The sequence below is a fragment of the Podarcis gaigeae genome (assembly GCF_964106915.1).
Source record: "Podarcis gaigeae genome assembly, chromosome: 13".
Taxonomy (NCBI): domain Eukaryota; kingdom Metazoa; phylum Chordata; class Lepidosauria; order Squamata; family Lacertidae; genus Podarcis; species Podarcis gaigeae.
In genome coordinates, this window is record NC_139689.1 from 11,763,243 (window position 1) to 11,768,867 (window position 5,625).

The following is a 5,625-nucleotide window of genomic DNA, read 5'->3' on the forward strand; positions in this document are numbered from 1 at the left end:
ACAGCAGTAACACTAATGTTTATGAATAAGAGAGACCTAAAACAGCAGCAGCAACTTTACAGATTTACATTATTTTCAGATTTATTTCTTGGAAACATTTATATAGGGAAATAACATTTCAAAATCCCCAAACAGCTTAACAAAAATTAAAACGATGTACAATAAAACACAAATCCATCTTTTCAGTGAACAATTTTCTACATGGTTGGAATTCCTCTGTGTAAGACATGCGCTTCTTAATAGCCGTCAATTATTATTTATTATCGCCATCATCCTCAATTACATTTCTTACTCACCCTTCTCCATCAGGTCTCAGGGCAAGTTACAACAACGTAAAACTATTAAAACCCATTAAAAGCAATTTACAATCAGGAGACTAAGGTAGGTCCTAAGATACACATAGTTCTCGGGCGTGAAAGATCACAGTGAGAACAGGTATGTCTTCAGCATATAGTGAAATATATATATTAAATCTGCCAGACACACCTTTATAGGGCCAGACACAATTCTAGGGACCTGAAGTGTATTGGGAGGTGGGTTCCTGTAGAAACTATTAGTTCCTGATTCATAAATGTGGCCTGGGGTCATCATGCGTTAAAGCGCATTTTGTGAAAACAAGGATTCTGACTAGAGAATGCTGGTGTATCTTAAGGGGACTGTGTGATATGAGATAGCTGAATTGGGGTGGGGAGGCAAAGGCATCTAAAGTTTCTTACTAGGGCGCTATTCAGATTATACGTCTAAAGCAGTATCATGCCATTTTAAAAAGTCATGGCTTCCCCCCAAAGAATTCTGGGAACTGTAGTTTGCTAAGGGTGTGACTGAGTTGTTAGGAGACCCCCAATTTTCCCCCATAGCTGCAGTTCCCAGAATCCCCTCAGAAAAGGGATTGTTTGCTAAACCACTTTGGGAACTGAGGGCAAAAGGAGTCTCCTAACAACTTTCAAACTACAGTTCCCAGGATTCTTTGGGAGAAGTCGCAAGTGTTTCAAATGGCATCGTACTGCTTTAAAAAGGTATAGGGCAAGTGAATATCTTCCAACACTGCAAAAGCAAAATCCAGGACACCATCTTCCTGGATGCCATATTCCCATTTATTTTTTTCTCACGAGAGCACGGCGGCCATTTTGGAAGTCGTGATCAAATGCGATTTCGCGCTGCAATTTTCCACTGAAAAAAGTGTCTTTCTGGGGGGGGGGGGAGCATGTCACTTGAAAATGCATATTATGGGGCACTGTGTGAGACTGTGGCTCTGAACAAGAGCACTCTTTTTTTGAGGGGGACAGAGGTACGAAATAGCGCGAGATCATGGCTCCCCAAATGGCCGCCGTTCTCTCACATAAAACATGGGGTGTCCCGGCTTTTATGGGACATTTGTGGGGTATGCAAGGGTGCGGGTGGTGCTGTGGGTTAAATCACAGAGCCTAGGACTTGCCGATCAGAAGGTCGGCAGTTTGAATCCCCGCAATGGGGTGAGCTCCCGTTGCTCAGTCCCTGCTCCTACCAACCTAGCAGTTCGAAAGCACATCAAAGTGCAAGTAGATAAATAGGTACCGCCCCGGCAGGAAGGTAAACGGCGTTTCCATGCGCTGCTCTGGTTCTCCAGAAGCGGCTTCGTCATGCTTGCCACATGACCCAGAAGCTGTATGCCGGCTCCCTCGGCCAATAAAGCGAGATGAGCACTGCAACCCCAGAGTCGGTCACAACTGGACCTAATGGTCAGGGGTCCCTTTACCTTTTTAAGTAGGGTCTAAGTCTACTGAAAGGAATGAGGAATAAGGAGCCAAGAAACACCATGGAAGTTTTTGATGTATGTAGCTTTCAGATTTACGAAACAGCCATCGCCCGGTCTAAGCACATTGCGTGCCAAGTGCTTTACATTAAAAACATTAAAGCAGGAAGTCGCTTGGTGGTAAAGAGATTTAAAAAGATTTAAAGCATTTTTCAGGAGCAGCTAGCTATTTTGTATGGGCTGGTGCCCCCGGCCGCAAAAGGGCTTTGTCTCAATTTAAAGCACTTTGCGTGGCGCCCCCTCAGTGGAAATAATGACACATGACACAATTATTAAGGTTAATGGGCTAAATGAGGCTACAACTTTTATTGGTTACAGGTGATGAGCGGTATTGGCTTAGGCATTGATCCTAACCGACTATATCCGACTTCAGTCCGTCCACTTGAAGGGTTAACCACCAGTAGGGGGAGTCCTGCTGATGCACATCAACTAGGAACTTTCCCGGGGTCACCATTAGGGGGCGTGCCTTAGGCCCTCACCTCCTTAGGCTTCGGACAGGGCCACGCCCCCTCCCCCAGATACTGTAACTTCCCCTCTTCCATCCACAGAGCAATACCAATGCCTAACAGCCAATACCAAGAAAGTTGTGATGATTTGCTACGAGGTAGGCAAAACCAAGTGGCTGGTGTCGATTTGTCAAGTGGAAAAATTCCTACCAGGCCCCTCAACAGCGACCAAAGCAAGGTCAAAGAAGGAAAACCTTATAGGGTGGGAGAGTGGGAAAAGCAGGAACAGCTGGAAAGCGGCAAAGAGGGAGATCCCCGGCCGCGTCCTGCTTTAAATAAGGCAGGCCACACCCCCAGAGCCAGCCGATTGGCTGGCCAGGAGGTGACGCGGCCGGGAATCCCCCCTGTCGCAAGGTGTGGGGCTGTGGAGACCGCAACTCCACCTCCTCCGAAGGGCGGAAGTGGCTTTAACTGAGCCCCATGTGGGTCCACCTCTAGGGCTGGATAGGTGTAGGTGGACACAGTCTGGTGGGTGAGTTTTGGGGAAGGACCTTGATGCTGAGACAGAGTATCTGCTTTCATTGCCGAAAGCCCCCGATTCAACAACAACACCCAGCCAGACCATGTAGCCCAATAGTGCATACACTGACTGACAGTGGGAAACCTACCACAGAGCCAAGGTCCTTCACCAAAACTCACCCACCAGACAGTGACTGTTATCAAGGTTGGCCCAGCTGTTAGATGGGGTGAAGCTGCTGCCTCAGGTGGCAGAAGCCCCTGAGACGGTATCCCTTGCCACCAGCACCAATTTGGGGTGAGATCTCACAGATTTGGGGCAACCTCACATGGTTTCTGCCCAGAATTGACAAGCTGTCACCCGAAACCACGTTAACTTGAGGTGGTAACCTCAAGTGGCTAAACAGGATGTGCCACCCATCTATTATTGTTGCTATTATTATTAGGAAGTTAATTTATTAGTCACCTTCTGAGCTGCTGTCTCAAGGTGAAAACAGTTAAAGACAGTCAAATAGACAAAAACAGCAACTACATTTAGAACAAGACCAAACAAGCTTATTGGGAAATGATTTAGAATGAGTTAAAAAAATGTTTATAATAACTTTTGCTATAAAACCAAAAGCCTTTTTATTAGGAATTATAGGTGCGGAGATAGCAAAGGAGCAAAAAACACTTTTCATGTATGCAATGATGGCGTAGCCCAGAGATGGAAGGAAGACAAGATTCCTACAAGAGTGGACAATAAAATGGATGGATTATGCTGAGATGGCCAAATTGAATGGAAAAAACAGGAACTAGGGTGAGAAAAACTTCAAAAAGGAAAAATTTGTAACTTATTTGAGAGAACACTGTAATCAGCTTAACACATTGGCAGGAATACAATAACTCTTGCAATGTGAAATGAACTAATAGTTTTATGGACAACTAGAGAACATTATGATATGCGGTGAAAAGGGATTATCAATGGACTCCACAGAGGGGAGGGAGGATGTCAAATAATTCAGAGAATGCTTTATGTTTTGATTACATTTTATTGTAAAAAACCCAAAAAATTATTATTAATAATAATAATAATAACCAAAACCCTAACCAGCGAACGCTTGTGGCAAAAAAACATTTATCTAGGTGGGGAAGCCTAAAGGCAGCAGCTCCTTATATCCCCAAGAGGAAGGGAAGGAGAGCAGGATCAATGAGATTTGCAGCATGGAGGACTACAAGCTTCAAACAAAAGATTCGGCTCCTCCTCCTTGGAATCTCTCGGAACCTGTAAAAAAAGTAGCCACATGCAGCATGGAAAGATGGAGAGAGGCAGAGTTCATTCTGGCAGATGCTGGGGCTGATCCAGGAGCTCTTGGGGGGCAGCCAATAGGAGAGGGCGAATTAGCATCCGAGGTGGGGAAGGGTCCAGCTGGCAGCCCTCCTCCTCCAGATGGCAGCTTTGCAGAGCATCCCATCCCCTTCTGCGACTCGCCAATTTAATTAAGGCAGGAGGAGTAATGATGGTCATTTAGCATCACCCCAGAATGGGATGCTGGCGCACATTCTACAGGCAAGGGGGGAAAAATGCCCGATGCTGACCCCTGGCGGAGATAAGCGGGAGGCCTTGGCTCTGAGCTTCTTCACACATCGCATTCTTATTTTTTAAAAAACAAGCACAGTGCGTTGAGAGGTGCGTGCTTGAAAAAGGGGCACATTGATTCTTTATTTTAAGGTTTAGATTAGAACGACCAAGCAGCGATACGAAACAGGAGCATATCACTGTTCTTAAACTGTTAATAATTAGTTTTTAAAAGTCAAATTAAATAAGAATGACAGCATGTTTTCCTTAGAGGGTACCCCAAATCGTAGGCAAGTAAGCCCACAAAATTTACAAGAATGAAATTTTATATATTTAAAATTTTATATATGAATATATACATATATATATCTCCACTTTCCTGCTGGGGGCTGGCAAATGAGAGACAGAGTGTTGCATTTATTTATATGCTGGGTTCCCTTCGCTTGCAGCCCACTTAAGTTTCTACATCAGTGCTTGGAACAGGGATGAGTATCCCTTAGGAACAACCTAGCATACAAGTGATTCATAAGGAGTTGGTGGTCTTACCAACTGGCATGGAAATTGCTCCAACGCGGAAGCTGGCAGGCAATTTTTCCCTTGCAGGGATGGCTGGACAGGGTGTTGGAAATGGCCACATCTGAAAAAATTAATGCACCACTGCGGAGTTGTTTGTGGGCTGTCTTGGAAAGATAAAATCCGGCTGCATTCAGTTTCCAATTCTCACATATGTTAACAGAACAATGCTGGTTCTTTCTCCTCCAGTTACCTAGTTATCCTGATGGAGAGCTTTGATAAGTCACGGTGGGTAGATTAGGCTTCTTTCGTTTTTTAATTCATCTATTAAATTACAGCTGACATGGCAACTACTTTAATATGTCAGGTTTCCCCTCTGAATTATACTCAACATGTTTGTTCTTTGGTTCTTGATGTTTACTTTCTTACATGCATTACTCAAAACTAATTTTGCTATATTTTATTAGCGAAAGGTAATAAAAATATTAGTAAAAACTAAAAACAAATATTAATTACATTTATATACTGCCCTTCATCTGAAGATCACAGGGTGATTTACACATTTACAAGGTGTGAGCGGAAAGTTTGGTGAATGGTCACAGAAATCGGACAGTGATTTTGGAAGATAAAAAATCAAAAGACAGTGTATGTGTGGTTTCAGTGTTTCTGTGAAGGGCGGCAAACCATCAAAGATGACCCTCAGTCTGGCAGACTGTCGACGAGCAGAACGGTGGCAAATGTCGACAGAGTTTGTCAGTTACTGACGCAGGATCGGCGTTTGTCCGTCTGAATGATGGTGG

The 5,625-nt window shown here is 44.2% G+C and overlaps 1 long non-coding RNA gene across 1 annotated transcript; it reads left to right on the forward strand.

Moving 5' to 3' along the window:
• Positions 1–899: 899 nt before the first annotated feature.
• LOC310830900 lies at positions 900–3,807 on the forward strand. The gene is made up of 3 exons (XR_014557692.1): positions 900–1,016; positions 2,341–2,396; positions 3,389–3,807. It is a non-coding gene; the product is annotated as an uncharacterized lncRNA (long non-coding RNA).
• The last annotated feature ends 1,818 nt before the right edge of the window (positions 3,808–5,625 follow it).